Raw genomic sequence first — 18,190 nt, forward strand, 5'->3', positions numbered from 1 at the left:
TTCCATTCAAGGACAAATAATAATGTTTTACTATAAATGAAGGGTCTTTTTCTCTCAAGGGGAAAAAAAAATTACTTGAGCTAAAATAAAATCTCATGTTTAAAAAAATCGTCATCACCCAATCCTTTGAATTCTTGACATTTTTTTCAGACCCATAAACAAATTTCTTAAGAATACACTTTTTCCTTTTGACTGATGAACTTACTTTTTTTTTTTTTTTTTTTTAAAGATTTTATTTATTTATTTGAGAGAGAGAATGAGAGAGAGCACATGAGAGGGGGGAGGGTCAGAGGGAGAAGCAGACTCCCTGCCGAGCAGGGAGCCCGATGCGGGACTCGATCCAGGGACTCCAGGATCATGACCTGAGCTGAAGGCAGTCGCTTAACCAACTGAGCCACCCAGGCGCCCTGATGAACTTACTTTTTTGTGAAGGCTTAGATGTGAATGTGTGAACCATGTGAGCTTACCAAAGAAATTCTGATGTGACCTTTTGTCTCTAAGAGAGAGTAATATTGTCTTTAGCTATGACGCTTGATTGGCAGAAAACACTCATTTTATTATGAAAACACAGAAGACACTTTTGTTTCTGCTGCTAAACACCTTATTAACATTTTATATGAGTAGAATGTTAAAATATTTGTTTGTATAACATTATATAAGGAGTGTCTTAATACAGCTTTGGCCATATTAAAAATGCCTTATGTGCCATGTTGCTCAGATGGCATGTTTACGAATAAGTTTTTAAAGCTCCATATGTACAAATATGAAATATGAAATCTTCCTCCAAATGCTAAGAATACAGCTCATTCTACATTTGCTGGCTTATAGTGCTAACATTTATCTGCATCTCCATATTCCAAGATTTGCAAATGAGATAATTCTGTTGCAGTATGCCGCCAAGTATAAACAGCTGGCTCTCTTTGGCAAGCAGAATATCATCTGAACATTTAATGTAGCCCTTCCTCTAGGATGTCTTTTATCATCAGACTTTAGGGAGGGACAATTGTTCAGCATGTTTCTTTTTTTTTTTTTTAAAGATTTATTTATTTGACAGAGAGAGATAGCGAGAGAAGGAACACAAGCAGGGGGAGTGGGAGAGGGAGAAGCAGGTTTCCTGCAGCGCAGGAAGCCCGATGTGGGGCTCGATCCCAGGACCCTGGGATCATGACCTGAGCCGAAGGCAGACGCTTAACGACTGAGCCACCTAGGCACCACTGTTCAGCATGTTTCAAATGTACTCTTCTCTAAAGTCTTACAGCCCATGGATTCTCTTAACTGTAACAATAAGAGACCGGCTAGGACAAGATATTAATATTAAGCATTGGGAATGAAATCTTGTGAACCTATCAGAGGGACATTCAGGGGAATGAAATTTTAAATAGGCAGTTTTATATAGTGATACTATCTTAAATTATTCCCAAATGGAATGAAATTCAGTCAGTGGGGTTTTGAGAAGCCACAGTATATCCAAAAAGATACTAGGGGTAAAAAAGAGTTTTACCATCAACATGATGTAAAATATAAATAAAATAACCAAAATTTCCCTCTGAATCTGAACAACCCATACATGGAGCATATCATTGTCATTCTTCCACAAGTGGAAATGACATTCATTGACTTACATCTATAAAGTTACAAATAACAATACAACAAATAAGAAATCAGGACTAATTTGGGAAGGAAATTATATGAATAAATGTAAGAACAAGAAGTGAGTGTTGATTACCTCTCATTATGCCCTCTAGATGGGATATAATACTTGACTTCAGGCTTTGCTTGTCTTTTTGTTCTTCTAAGGTCAAGGTCAGCGCTGACCAATAGAACTTTCTGTAATGATGGAAATGGCCTATATTTTTGTTACCCAATGTGGTGGCCACTGGCCATTTGTGGCTACTAAGCATATGAAATGTAGCTAGTACAACTGAGGAAATACGTTCAATTTTTTATTTAATTTAAATGAATGAAGACAAATTTAAATAGACACAAGTGGCTACTGGCTATCACATTGGACGTGCATGTATAGGCCATGGGAAAGATCTTTCTCTCTTTAACTATAAGGCATAGAAGTCATTCAGATCTGGTCCTACTGACACTGTAGCCCATACTTCATAGAAAGACTGAAAGTTGCACAAAGTTGCACAAATACACACTGAAGTTCCCGACTTCACTGTATGTTATCTCAGGATGGGTGACAAACTGTGTTGGGTGACTCCAGAGAACTACTTTTCATTCTAAAAGCTCATTTGGAAGTATTGGGAGCCTAGATGAGGAGAATCTATTAGCTACCCAAATGAGCAATAATCATTATCTTAACTGAAAATCAAGTGTTTCACAGGGAAGATATGGAGAGAGGAAAGAAACCTGCTGTTGCTATTATAGGGTGTTACCTTCCGATGTTTCAAAATGTTTATTTTTCTTTTTTTTTAGATAGAGATTTTATTTATTTATTTGTCAGGGAGAGAAAGAGAGAGAGAGAGAAAGCATGAGCAGGCAGAGTGGCAGGCAGAGAGAGAAACAGGCTCCCCGCTGAGCAAGGAGCCTGACACGGGACTTGATCCCAGGACCCTGGGATCATGACCTGAGTCGAAGGCAGAAGCTTAACCGACTGAGCCACCCAGGCGCCTCTTAAAATGTTTATTTTTCTATTGACAATTATGAATTATTTATCTTACTGCAGAGATACTAATAATTTTCAGTCTTCTACATTTATTTTAACACTAAAGGGTAAACCTACATGCAAAGTAGTTTTTATTTATTATGTTAATAGTTCTTTCCATTTCAAAACAACTTAAATGGAAATTACCTATCTCAAATATGTATGTTAAGCAAACAGAACAAATCAAGAAACAGCAAAAACAACAACAAAAACTGTACAAGGGAGACAATTCATGATTCTTATGAATCATAATTGCTAACATGTATTTGAGATACCTATCACTAATAGAACTAATTTAAGCTAATACTAACATTTACTGTGCATGTACTATATGCCCGACACTGTAAGTGCTTCTTATGGATCATATCCTTTAACAAATCTACAAAATGAGTGTTACCTTTATTTCCCAGTAAGTATATCGTTTTTTCCAGCATCTTGCTGAGACCTAGATATATTAATCAATGCTCCTAAATCTATATAGCCAGTAAGTGAAGTGGTCAGAATCTGGACCCAGATTTGCACAAATCCATTTTTAACCAGTTAATTGAAAATGTCAGAGGATCTAAAATGAAATGATTTCATCTGGTGTCATAGATTGTTGGAATAAAAATTTTCTGTAATCAAAGAATGACTTTTCCCAAGAAAACATTGACAACAGAAAGCCTGAATTCAAATACATATACATTTATACATATTAGAGATTTTAATGTTGAGATATAAGTGATACTATGTTTATGTGTATAATTTGAGCATAACACACCAAACCTATGACAGTGAAATCAATTATATCGCTGCAATAGTGATATTAGAAAATCTGAAGGGAACAAGAGAGCGTTTGGGCTGCTGCTGTAATTTAAGGTTCTGATTTGCCTCAGAGAGCTGCAGGGCACTGAGTGTCCACTTGCCAACTTGGCCAGGTGCATGACTATATCTCTGAAATCAATGCAGAACTACTTCCAGAGGAATTGAAAAAATGTTTCTTCTATTCCTTTTGACAAGAAGTCATTACCAGTAGCCTTTGGGGGAGAGTTGCAGAAGCTTCATGAAAACTACAAGGCCATTATTTACTTTTGATACTCCAAGCCTAGGTCTAAAAGAACAGGTAACAAGACCTTTTGCTCATAGTAAGCTCATTGTAACTCTCAGCAATTTTAAAAACACAGAATTGAGCTCAGAACATGGGTTTTATTGCAGACGTTCTTGTTTTTCATCCCTTTGGGGTCTTTATTCTGCTGGTAACACTGGCCTTAGTATAATATATATATAATATTATCACTGTAATGTCTTCTTTTATACTTGAATATTATTCTAGGGAGGGTTCACTGCTGGTTATTTCATGATCAGAAGATAAAATAAGAAGGAATTCTGGCATTATATATTTGAAACAGGATTAAAGAGAAGAATGTAGATTCAACTCCTTTCCTACATTTAAATGACACATTTAAAAAAAATAACTTTTCTTTCTGATAAAGAGAGGCAAACGACACTGTGTTATTGGTATATTGAAAATTCCTTTAGAGTTTGATTCAGTTTCCATGGGTCTGGTTTTAGTCCTCAGTTTGGTCTGCTACCTGTTAGCTGAATCACTTTGGGTAAATTACTTAATATCTATGAGTATGTTTACTTTTCTGTAAGTAGAGATACTATACTCTCTTTGTGGAAAAGATCAAATAAAACATTAAATTTAAAAGTAAAGTGTAAAAACAGAAACGTGAAAGAGTGTAATTTTATGATTTAATGATACAGGAGTAGTGTTTAAATTTAAGAAAGAAATACTTACATTTAGTGTTTTTTGTGTTAAAATTATTTTCGTAGTCTTTCTGACCAATGAGCCTGTGAACATGCCTATTATGTCTAACTTCTTCAATTCTGAAAGCATTTACTGGAGATGTTCAGAGAGGGATGAGTTATTTAACATCATGGGGATTTATTTAAACAGTCGAATGAACACAAAATTGAATTTTGTGAAAAATTCAACCTAAAATCTGTTCACATACCCAGATTATTTTCCATAAGTATAATTTTGGTGGTATAAGATGTCATTGGTGATTTTATCCATGATCTTTATCTAAAGGATTAGCAAGGGAGAAGTTTACTAACATCAGTAGGGTTACATCAATATTTATTTAATTTCTCCTTATTGGTTTATATACTTTCAGAACCAGGATCTAATCAGATCAATGTCCCATACAAGATGTTCAGAGTATCTTTAGCATTACAAGTGGAAATGTGGATGTTCTCAAAAGGCTGTAAAGGAGCTGGAGAAACTTCCATCTGCTTCTGTGTATGAACACGAATCACAAATCTGAAAGTAGCTTGATATAATAGCATGGGACATTATAGAAAATGTAGGTGGTAGATGTGTGATTGTAAGTTCCAACCCACCCTCCTTTCCTTCAAGAATTTAGAAACAGGAAAACTCAAATTGAATAAAAGTAGAGGCAGATGGTTCTCATATTAGAAATTGTCTTGACTGAAAAAAAAAAAAAAAAAAAGAAATTGTCTTGACTGAATGGGTTAATCAAAGAGGAAAGAAGTGCCAAAATAAATTCCAGAGAGGAAAGAGAGGGAGAAAGAGATGGAGAGGGAGAGAGGGCGGTAGAGGGGAACTCCAAGTTGTTAATGAATCATTCTATCCGCTTGTGGAGTTAGAAGGACTAGGTCCCAGAGTATGATGCAATTAGCCATCTGAATTATATAACTAACTCTCCTTATTTTGATTCCTCTCTTTTCAAGATGCACAGCCATGAGAAGATTCTGCCTGAAAACTCTATGTACTGGTCTAGCTGTCGAGGAAGTCAGCTGGGTCCTAGCTTATCCCTTCTGTCACTTGTGAGTATCATTTTCAGAAGCCATTCTCAGCTTTATGGTACTGGGGAGACCTAGATTTAGCAATTCTCGAGACCAACATCTGGACATGGTGAAGTTACCAAGTTATTGTCTTTATGTGAGGTCTCTTGGTGAGTAATCAGTCATTTGATCTTCCTAGGACTACCTTAACTTGTTCATATGCTTTTGAAAACATCCACATAAATCTTACGACATTTCATACAAATCTAGCGTGTGTGTATATGTGTGACAAGTGACACCTCAGATTGTTAAGGTTCTCCTCTCATTCACATGTGTGCCACATTTCTTAAAGGCAAGTTCCAACATTTATTTTGCCCTCTCTACTCTCAATGACATAATTTTGGTTTTCTCCCTCTCCATGATATGTGTATACTCTTCTAACCCTTTCAACGCCTTTAGTCAACCAGAAAATTTTTTACTGCATGAGCATTACTTCAAAGCTATTTTATCAATTATGTTCAAGGACATTAGTATTGATGATCTGATTTAACCTGAATATTCATTACAGCACAGGGTGAGGAGTGGGGGCAGTGTTGCGGAGGAGAACATTATTAAAATAGTCAAAACATTTGTGCATTTTTTACAGGTGGACAGAGCATACATTAGACTATTAGTTGAGTTTTTTGTTTGATAAATTTTTTTCTATCACTTTTGGTCAGTTTCTCATGTCATACATTTTTTTAGTTATTTACATTTTGATTAGTTATTCACTGGATTGTGTGTTACTGAGATACCTAGGTGGTAGAATCTAAGGAAAGATTAAAGTCTTGAAATCCCAATGGAAACTGTGTTAGTTTGGCATTTGCTTTGTATATGTGCTTTTGATGTGATCTGATTCTATGTCATAAATTCAACTATTTCTTTTATATTTATAAAACTCAAATCTATATATTTTAACATATGAAACTTGGATACAATTTTATATCATGTACATAACTCTATGTTGTAATTTTAATTTTCAGGTATAGCTCTCTTATAGATTTTTCACTTCCTAAGGACAGAAATCTCATCTTATTCATCATTGTATCCTCTATACTCAGCATACTACCTAGAAAATAAATCAACACATTTACTGCACTAGATTGATAGTTATTTCTACTACAACTCCTTTTTTGTTCTAATCAAACTGACCAATCTAGATCCATCCTTTAATTTAAAAATTGATATTCTCTCCCCTATCCTCTTAATTCAATGAATAAAGGGCATCTTTACCACTAAGAAACTCCCACTTGGCTGGTCAGAACAGATGTAAACAAGTTCAGGATGGGGCATTGGTGAAGACACCATGATAGAGTTTGAATAGGGTCCAGTGGGTCCCCTTCCTCTTGAGGGGAAAGGCAGCTATCAATAGAAAAACCTCTCAACAGGAGGTGATACTGGACTTGAATTTGAAAACTGACATGTTTGCCTGTTGGGCAAGGTAGTTGGTCATTGTGAGAAGAGTAAGCACATCATTTAGAGCATAGGTTGTTACTAACAATGTGGTGAATGATAAGTAATGATCCTCCATGCATAAGGAACAGCACAAGAAAAGCAGCTTGGTGTTTCCAAGAACTGTAATTACTCTTGGACTAATGAAAAGCACATGGGGTCAGGTTCACAAGAGATGAAGTACTGAGAGAGAGGCATAGACCAGATTACAAAAGGCCTTGCATTTTATGGAAAACAAATTCATTTTGTCATTTGGTCTGAAAATCCTCCATGTCATCTTTTTTTTTTAAGATTTTATTTATTCATTTGGCAGAGAGAGAGGGAGAGCCAACACAAGCAGGGGGAGGGGCAGAGGGAGAGAGAGAGAAGCACTGATCAGGAATCCCAATGCAGGCTCAATCCCAGGACCCTGGGATCATGATCTGAGCTGAAGGCAGTCGTTCAACAGGCTGAACCACCAGGTGCCCCCTCCATGTCATCTTTATTCTTTCCTTTTATGTCTTCTATCTTCTAGTGATTTAATGAATCCTGTTTTAACATGCTTTGTAATGTTTCTTTTCTCTATCTTACTTTTTTTGTCACTATTACTACTACCCTGGTCACTCATTCATTCTTTCCTTCAACCACTATTTGTGTGTGTGTGTGTGTGCTTTTTATGCGCTAAATGCTATTCTTGGTTATAGGAAAACAATGGTGAACAAGGTGAACAAAATGGCTGCCCCCATCAAGCTTGTAGATAATTAATGCACAACTTACCTGTTAAATTTACTTTATTTTTTAAAAAGATTTATTTACCCATTTTAGAGAGAGAGAGAGAGCTGAGCGAGGAGCCCATGTGGGACCTGATCCCACGACCCTGAGATCACGACTGGAGCCAAAACCAAGAGCTGGAAGCTTAAATGACTGTGCTGCCCAGGCGCCTCTATTAAATTTATTTTAAAATGTCAATAAATGATAAGACCTGTGAATAAAAGTAAAGTGTAGTAAGGGGATACCGAATTATGGAGGATACCTCAGTAGATAGGATGGCCAGACAGGCTTTGTTGAGGAGATGACATTTTAGTTGAGACATGGATGAATTTATGAACCAGCCATGAGGAGAAAAGACATTTCAGAAAAAGGGAGAGACACTCTGGTGGGGATGAGTGTGGCTTATTTAAGGATGAACCTGAGCATCTCCCATAATTATTAAAGTTAAATATATTACTTGTTTGGTAATAATCATGGTGGTTCTCTTTCCATGTTCAAACCCTGACAGAAACAGATATAAGTGACTAGAGCAGAGTAAGTGAGGAAGAGAGCAGTCTGTGTTCTTGTTTGTCACCCTCACACTGAGATGAAAATCCCACACTTTTCACAAGATATTCTCCTAACTCTTATTTAGAATATACACTCAGCATTTTAAGAAATGTGAGACTAAAAGTTTGGATAAAATACAAATATCATTTTTAGCCCTACCATTTACAGAATTTGATTAATCAACATATCTTAGAGAACATGCCATGATATTGTCCTAACTGAAAAAGCATTTCTTTAGCTTGAATGTATCCGAAATATAGTTGGCCATTGTTAACATTATAATGTGCAATATGGAAGTGGATTAAATTTCTTGAGGCATTTCTAGAAGTGAAATATTTTTATCTACTTTGAGGTAAAGCTTCATTCATTATTAGGAGAAGTAAATAAAGCCTTATAAAAACATCTTAACCCTTAAAGGGATACCTCTTTGTTGTCTTTAGAACTGCTCTTTGATTAATTTAAGAAAGACACGATATTTCACCCATGCATTGTTTTTTCACTTTGGAATCGTAATCATATTTCTATGAACACAGCCATATATTTGGACTGACAGCTGTAAATATTTTTAAAATTCATTTTTGAGAATGGCATTTGTCATAGGTAGGACTAGTTTATTCTTAAGATTCAGTAACCCGTCTTGAAAATGATACAGTATCTCTTAAGAACTTTACCTTATCAAACATTGTTAAAATGTAAAGAAAATAAATAAAATGGAATTTGGATCCACAGGGTGCCTCTAATAGCTTTTCCTCCTTGACATGGAGCTAATATAAACTGCATCTAAACAGCTGATTTTTATAAAACTGCAGAAACTGACAGTTATTTTCTGGTGCTACTTACCACTATTCTATCTCATTTGAATTCCAGAATCAATGGGCAATACCAATACCTATGGATTACATGTTAAAAAGGCATTTATGAATTATGGATGAACTGGGACAGTTATTGGTATTTAAAGACATCATATTTCATGTTGAATATTAATAGGAATGAAAGACCAGAGGAACATAGTTACAAAAAAAAATGAGTAATATTTCAAAACAGAGTAGTTTCTTTAAGCCATGGGATATAAGAATAAATGTTAACGATATTATAGTTAGTTCACTTAGTGACAATTTTTGTAACAACAAAGACTAGAGATGAGAACTTACCGTCAAAGGTTTTTTATTATTATTCAATTAGGACAAATCTAATTTGGACATTAAATAAAAAGTAGTTTAAAATATTGTTCTATATTGTGACAGTGTCTATTGTCTTATTGTTTGGCTTTACGTGATTGCTAAAAGGAAGACTATATGTCCACATGAAATGTAATAAAGTATAATTTAAAATTTTAATTTTAAGGGTTTAAACCACTCAAGAAAATAAGAAAATATTTTTATTCAACATTTGTGAGATGACATCATAAATTATTACTTTTACTATCTATGTTGGTTAAGTTGGTACACAATGAAAGTGACTGGGCCTCTGCCTCTTGGGATTAGGGTCCTACTTCCCAAATTTGCATAATCCATAAAAGGAATTTATTCATTCTCTTAAACTGCAAGGAATTCGATCAAGCTTATCAACCCACTAAAAACTAGTAAACCAAAATATTAACATCCAGTCATGGATTACTGTGTAATGAGAAATAAAAGAGAATGCCAAGAAGACCGGAATGTGTGTGCTGACTGAAAAGCATGTTATATTCCCAGGAGGAATGTCATTTATTATTTATTCATCAAATGTGTATTGATGTCTGATTTATACCAGACATTTTGCTAGACACTGGATGAAAAGTCAAGTAAGGCATAGTCTCTACCATCAAGGCGCTTATTGACGAGTTTGAAAGACAGCCAAGTAAAAACAACAATTTTAGCACAGTAAAGAGAAGATTCCAAATACAAAAAGGCATCTGGAAGTGTTTCTTTGAGGGGACTAAACAAGGTGAAATAGAAAATAAGTAGAAGTTTGCTAGTGGAAGAAAATAATTAGGCCATCCTAAACTCTCTGGTTTCTGGACCTATGGGGATGACATGGTACTAAATCAAGAGAAGAGTTCCACACAATGAAGGCAGGTATGGTTGCTTTTCCCCCTCTCTCTAGCCATAAACTTCTCTCTACATTGGATCCTATCCATCATTCCTCAACTAAGTTCTAGTTTATACCCTACATTTCATTATTCACTCATCCAACAAATTCTTTGATCATCTACTGTGTGCCAACATCATAGTAGTAGGCACGGAGCACTGGGTAGTGCACAAAACAAAATCACTGACCATTATAGAACTTAAAATCTATTTCTTAAAATACTCTCTTTTGGGGCACCTGGGTGGCTCAGTGGATTAAGTGTCTGCCTTTGGCTCAGCTCATGATCTTGGGGTCCTGGGATCCAGCCCCTTGTCAGGCTCCCTGTTTAGCAGGAAGTCTGCTTTCCCCTCTCCTTCTGCTCCACCTTCCCCCGCCCTGCCGGCTCGTGCTCTCTCTCTCTCTCTCTCAAATAAATAAATAAAATCTTTAAAAATACTCTCTTTTGACCTATGTACTCCATTAGTTATCTTCCCATTTCTGTATCAAACTTACTGATACTTCTACAACCATTTGTATTGCCTCATCTCTCATTTTTTTTTTTTTTCTCATCTACTCTAAATCTCTCCACTCTACTGCCTACACTGCTCTTGATGATGTCTTAACAATCTCCATGTGTCAAAGCCAGTGGTCACATCTCCATGTTACTCAAACTCTCAGCAGAATTAGACACTCTTGTCTGCTCTTTTCTCTTCAGTACTCTTTTCTTCTTTTGGTTTCAAAGACAGATTCTCCTACTTTTTCTTTTACCTCACTGCTTCCTCCTTCTTTATCTCCTATACTAGTCTTGCCTTGTCTGGCCTCCAAATGTTGTAGTGCTTCAGGATCAGTCCTAGATCCATCCTTTATCTTTTATCCCAGCCATCCTCCCCCGCCCTTTTCTGTCTCTGAGGAATGTGTGATCCCCAGATTTTTTTTAAGTCATTGATTTAGGGATATAGAAAACAATTTAAGAGGGAGAATGTCAGGATTAGATTTACATTTTTAAAAGCTTATCCAGCAATTTCCTAAATGGTCTTTTTAGTGTATATTTGTGATTAGAAAGAGTAAAGATAGTTAAATGACCTTAATCATGAAAATAGGGGTATAAGTTCCAAGAGCCTTGGGATATTCTTACCTACTGCTCTTGGAAACTTCTCACTGGAACATGTGCAAAATGACAAATTATTTTGAGTGGGCTCCTTTCTTCTATACTTTGTACATTGTATAATTTTATGTTAAAAGGAGATGACATTAATAACTTTATAGGATATCTTGGCCTACCTATATTCTATAAATGATGTTGATGTCTCTGAGGCGTGTTGGTCTCTGTGAGGTAGAAATAGAAATGTCATTGCCCTATCACAACATTTCAAGCCTTTTTTTGAGTGATTTATTAATGATGATAACTTGATTTTAAAGTATTACTTTCAGTCTTCTTAATAAGTCCTGAGATTGTTTGGGGAATGCTCATAATCGTATGCATAGCTCATTTTCTAAACTTAATGTTCTTATCATTTAATATTTATTTTGAATATCCATACCAATGTCACTGTAGTGATTCAGGGTATGTGGTAGATTTTCCTGAGTTTCCAGGTAGAAATCTCCTATAAATGGTGCCATCTTTATTATAAGATGGAATGAAAATAGTGCCAAATAATTTCTAAACAATGATTGTACTGTTTTAAGAGTTTTACTTTATGTATTCACTTAACCCTCACAAGAAATCTGTAGAGAAGTTAAACAACTTGATGATGTCACAGAGCTAGCAAGACCCACAGTCGATCTCCAGAGCCTGTGTTCTTAATCATGAAATTACACTGTAAAGGGATATATATGCCATTAGAACTGTTCCAAATCTATGCCATTAGAATTGAATATACTGTAGTCTTCTTTTCTTATTTATTATTATTATTTATTATGATTGATGAAGCTAAATGTTTCTGAGGTCCTAACTCATGGGAGGAAAGCCCTACATAAGGGTTTATCCCTTACTCCCCTACCTATCTGAAATCCTTCACAGCTTATTGCACCCAGTCACTTCCAGGGCTACACTGTCCCCAACAGTTAAAACTTAGACACTAGAGGATGCCGGGGTGGCTCAGTTGTTGAGTCTACCTTCGGCTCAGGTCATGATCCTGGGGTCCCAGGGTCCTGGGATCGAGTCCCACATCAGGTTACCTGCTCAGCGGGAAGCCTGCTTCTCCCTCTCCCACTCACCCTGCTTGTGTTCCCTCTCTTGCTGTCTCTCTCTCTGGGCCAAATCTTTTAAATAAACAAAACAAAACAAAACAAAAAACTTGGACACTAGAAAAGAATAAACAGTGTTGGTATTTAGTTACACAATTATAGAAGATAAAATATAAACAAGTTTGGGTGAATCTGATCAATATTTGTAGCTAAAATTGGATAATTTAGTCCCCCCTAAATAAATGCACATCAATGAAGATTTTATTCATGAAATATTTGGATAATTATTTCAACTCTACCATTTAAAATATCTTTATGTAAAGAGACATAAAAAGAGGCATCGAAAGTAGAAACAATTAACTGGAGTCAATTACTTGGCTATCAAATTTAAATCTTTAGAGCTATAGTTCAACATTGAGCTGTAATATTTGCTGTTGCTGCTGGTTTGCGGTGTAGGGGAGATGGAGGGGATTTGGGTCGGGAGATAAGTGACAGGAACAAAGAATGGGGAGAAAGGAAAGCAAAGAAGAGGAGAGAGAAGTGCTATGCTTGATTTTTTATCATAAGAGAAGTTTATAAGGTAAGATTGAGGTGGGGTGACTGAGACAAAACCTCAGCCCCTGTGAGAGATTTTGCTGTATTTATAAAATGCCTTAGTAGAATGCTGAATGCACATGAGTGGTCTGTCCATGTCACTTCAGCTCTCTCTTGTCTCTTAGTTTCCTTACTTAGGCTTTATTTTATCCTGAGAATATCTCTATGAAGCTTGTTATTATTATTCCCATTTTATAGGTGTGTCAATAACTGGTTTAAGGCCATATTATTTTTTAGAAGATGGAAATGGAACTCTTACTCTAGACAGGCTGACTTCAAAGCTTATATTCTTTTTATTCTACTCGTCCTTTTGGCATTCTTGTTAAAATCAGAACACCATGTTTACCCTAAGAATAATTCTACTTTTCAAGGTTAGTGTTCACCAAACATTTGATATCATACACAACTATAGGTTAAAAAAAATGAGCATTCCTTTTCATTATGTTTGTCATCTATTTTTGCAAAGTACGTATGTATATGACTCTATAAAATACAATGTATATTATGAAACATATACAAAACTTTAAAAGTATGAATTAAAAATAAATGTAATTAAAAATGCTAATATTCCCTATTAGTGTCCCAAATGGTTGTCTAGTCAGCCCCCAGGGTAAACAGACCCTATCATAGAGGGCTTTTTTCTATGTCACTAATACTAACTCCCATAAAGCATGCATTTGGGTTATATAAATACAGCAAAACCTCAGTATTTCTTTAAGCCTCTTCAGCAGGTTAGAATAACGATAAATCCATTACGATGATCAGTGTATCTTCTGGTTTGATAGAACTCACAATTAACTAAAGGATACGATTTCCTTACCTAATGACTTATTGAGAAGAGATTCTACCCACAGCATGTTATTTTCTAAAAAAGTCATAGTAGACCTGTATGCACTGTTGAAGTGTGATTCAATGGAAAGATATGATGCAGACGTTATTCATTACTCCTGAATCTTTGAAAGAACTTATCTGCTTATTTTATGATGGCTCTCTCTTCCTCCCTTATTTTGCAAAGATAATTTGTTTCAGGTAATGTATTCCTACATATGGTATAGTTAACTGACTCCTTCCCCTCCTTTTACACTCCCCTCCCCTTTTTTTAATTGTTAGGAGGGCTAGAAGGTGAAATCAAGTCCAACAGGTCAGTGGACCAGCGATGCGATACTGCAGAGACAGCAGCTCTAACTATAGAGTCACTGTGTAGAGCCTTATAAGAGGATGCCCTCACTGTGAAGCCTTCTGTTTTGTCAATACTTTTACATCAATACTTGGCAGTCAGTTCTGCTGCTTTAGGGTTTCAGCATATAAAACAGACGAAGTCACTAATATCAAATTGGAGCTACTTTGCATTTGCAGTTGACAAATCCTATTTTAGAAATGTGCATGAGCCTGAGGATTAGATCAAGCTTTTAACATTTACATTTTTTTCCAGTGGGGAAGTCTCTGATCCTCTCCTAATTTACCTGTTGTTGATTTCCTGAATCTTTTTAAATCCCTTGCAACTGAGAATGGTCTCTCCATCAGGGAAGCAATTAACCAAATCCCTGACTAGAGTATATGCGGCATCTGTTATAAAAGTATAAAAGGTTAACTTAAATCCCAGCACACAAAGGAGATGTCAGACCAGAACAACTCAGCATGGGGAATTACCTGAAGGAGATTCAAGGTTAAGGTGGAGCATATGTACAGTTAAGAGGATGTTTATGACTAGTGGAATTTGTTTTTCAGACTGTGAAGACTGGAAGGTTAGAAATGACATGTCTATTATGAATCAACATAATTCATATTCTGCAGTTTTTGCCTGACAAAAGAAAATATACCTTATTTTACCCTATGCAACTCCAAATCTAAACAAAGAGTTGTAGAGGTGTCAACTTTCATCTCATATAAATGCTTAAGGTTGTTTTTTTTTTTTTTTTCAAGAAAAAGAGAACAACTTTAAAAAGATCATGCATTGCCTGAGCTAGGTGGATTAGTAAGCAGATGACAAAGAACTCATTTGTTTTTATATTTAGATAGTCCTCCTTCAACCAATTATTGTAGGATAGAATGATAAAAATTTATTAAAATGTTATAAATATAAAGTCAATCATTATGAATTAAATGGGCTGGGATATTACAATTTTGGATGGAATAAGGTAGTGTGTTAAAGACGGCTGTAAATTCTTTGACACTCCTCTCATTGAGAGGGGGATTACTGGTTCCCTCCACTTGAATCTTGCTGGGCTCTGTGAGTGCCTTATCAGTAAAATATAGTGGAAGTGATGCTTTGCCAATTTCTGGGCCAGGGCCACTTCCTACTTTGTAGAATCCTCACTGTTAGAGCCCTAAGCTTCAGTGTAAGTTCAGCTCTCCATCTGAAAAGACTATGTAGAGATGTCCTAAGATTACATGGAGTGACTGAGAGGCTCAGTTGAATTCAGCCTTGCCAAGATCCAAACACGTGAGTGAAGCTGTCTTGGACCCATCAGACTCCCCTAGGTATCAGCTGGATGCTACCAAGTCACCCTTGTTGACATGTGGAGCCAAATAATTGTCCAGAAAAACCTTGCATCACTTGCTACCCCCAAAATTATAAAGTATATTAAAAGGGTGGTTGTTCTAAACCACTAATCTTTGTGGTATTTTATTAAAGTGATGGATAACTGGGCTAGCATGTGTGACTAATTTTATTACTTTTAGAATTAATCTTTAAAAATTGAGATATAGTCAATTCAAGATAAGTACATTTAAAAAGTAAATATGATAGGGCGCCTGGGTGGCTCAGTTGGTTAAGCAACTGCCTTCGGTTCAGGTCATGATCCTGGAGTCCCTGGATTGAGTCCCACATCGGGCTCCCTGCTCGGCAGGGAGTCTGCTTCTCCCTCTGACCCTCCCCCCTCTCTATGTGCTCTCTCTCTCAAATAAATAAACAAAATCTTTAATAAAAAAAAATAAAAATAAAAATAAATTAAAAAAAGTAAATATGATACCTGAAGAAATGAAAATTATAAAACTGTCTGTCAGAGTCATACATTCTACTGAGGAAATCCTTAACTTGATACAACTACAGAGATGAAGCCATGAGGTAAGCCAATCATAGTATTTGTATTTCTTTACCATCCTGGTAGGTGAGTTAGATGTGTTTTCATTAAAGTTGCATATTCTAAATCATTGTCCCAAATCTTTGGACTTTGCAAACATACAATGTTATATCAAATTAACTGTTATAACTTTGTCATAGCTGTCAGCTGAGCTTGTCCATAGCTGTAGATTAAAAACCTGTCACATAGACAGTTAGATCCCTGAATCCCCACGAATCTATATGGAGTTTCTAGGGGTGAAGAAAGGCAGCTTCCCCTTCCCTTCCTCTTCTTCCTTCTCCTCCTTCTCCTCTTTTCATATCTGTATGTCTTGATTTCTAATCTCCTAATTTTACTAAATTAGTTCCATGGTGGGTCATGTTACCATTTTCCTGGAAAATATTTCCCACAGATGTGAGATCCAGTTCTTTTATTATATTATTATTTTATTATTATTATTTAACATTGAAATTACTCCTGAAAAGCATTTTACATTTTATGTAAATGTCTGAAACATTAGAGTTTCAGACTCTAATGAAGGTTTTATATTGGAAGGCTTTCCAATGCATTCCCATACCTCTCTGGGTACTTCTATTCCAGAAAATTTAATTTTTTACTTTGTATTGCAGAGAAATTGTTTTCTCTACCCTTTACTTTTTTGTAGCATATTTTTGTATCTAAAGATTTATTAATGGATTTTGTTAACGCTGAAACGGTATTCTTAAATTCATCCCCAGTAGACACAGAACTGGGAGAGGTGGGTTTCCATTTTTATCACTTTTCTACCCCATATGTCGCTGTGAGTAAAGGGGAAAAAGGAAATGAAACTATTTGGATACTACTTGGTTCCAAGATTGGATTAAGAAGTCAGACTCTAGTGAATCCAGTGTCTTATTTAGTACCAAGTTTCACTAATGATTTCAAGGATATGACAATCAAGAGACTCGGAGGAAGAAAAGAGGGCTCTGGGACCTGGAGGGTGCTTCCCCAAGTTGTTTTCTCTCACATCAGATATACATCTTTGGCCCAGAGTAATCGAGGGGTCTCCAAGTGAGACCTTGTGAGTTAATACCTCACAAAGCAGAAAGAATGTTCCATTTTCCATTTTATATCCCTGAGTGTTATGTAGCTTAGAAGACGTTATCCAGGAGGCAGTCCTCATAAGTCCATAGACCTGGGGTTTATTTACTAAAAATAACTCTCAAGCAGCAAACTTCTGCTAATGGCTTTCTCTATAAAAAGACCAATCCTTCTAGAAAATATCATGTATATTTACCTAGAGGTCCAGTTGACAAGATGATTAAACAAGGTGCCTGCCTACTTTTTTTCTCTAAGAGAAAGGAAGTAACTTTGGTAAAATGAGTCACTTGATCATAGGCCAGATGCTCTAATGCCCTCCACCCCTCACTTCTAAGTCTCGCTCTCTGTCTCTCTCTCTCTCACACACACCCTCTCTTCTCTCTATGATTTTCCCTCTTTTCTCTCACTTCAATGTAAATGAATACCTTACTTTATTTCCTATGACTCTCTTTAGTGTCCATTAGCTCACACTTTACTCACAACAACTCTGTTAAATATATAGGGCAGATATAGTTGTTTATGTTTTTAAAATGAAAAAATATTTGTGATTTGAGGGATTTCATTACATTTTTTCAAAGTGACAGTAACTTAATAGGCAATCACTAAACATCTGCAATGTACTAGGTATTGCTCTGGATACTGGGGGTTTAAGCAGGACTGAAATCTCACTGGTATGTCCCAGTACCACTGTTTACAATTATTCAAATAATACAATGTTCCCATATTGTTTTTCTCTCTTTCCCTTTTTCAGTTGCTCTCCGGGCCTCTTAGATGTACCTCCACTAGGATCAAGCAACTGAAGTTTTATACCTGGCTTAGGTGGCTCCCATGATTCTGCTTCAACTCTGAAACTAGATTCTGTTCATGCAGAAACCAGTTAACCCCTCTTTTGCAAATCTGTCCCCCAGCCACCTTTATTAGCCCAACTTATAGGGCTAATTGTGCCTAAAACCCCCATCACTGGAGCACCATTGTGGACCTT

At 36.0% G+C, this 18,190-nt stretch overlaps 1 long non-coding RNA gene across 3 annotated transcripts in view; it reads left to right on the plus strand.

Annotated features, from left to right (window-relative positions):
- Positions 1-18,190, plus strand: part of LOC116637454 — a 198,970-nt gene that overhangs the window by 109,602 nt on the left and 71,178 nt on the right. For all 3 annotated transcript variants that reach the window (XR_004300478.1, XR_004300477.1, XR_004300479.1), the window contains exon 5: positions 5,393-5,488. This is a non-coding gene — a long non-coding RNA (uncharacterized LOC116637454). The remainder of the gene's footprint in view (positions 1-5,392; positions 5,489-18,190) is intronic.

This window comes from Phoca vitulina, unplaced genomic scaffold (genome assembly GCF_004348235.1).
Source record: "Phoca vitulina isolate PV1807 unplaced genomic scaffold, GSC_HSeal_1.0 scaffold14, whole genome shotgun sequence".
Taxonomy (NCBI): domain Eukaryota; kingdom Metazoa; phylum Chordata; class Mammalia; order Carnivora; family Phocidae; genus Phoca; species Phoca vitulina.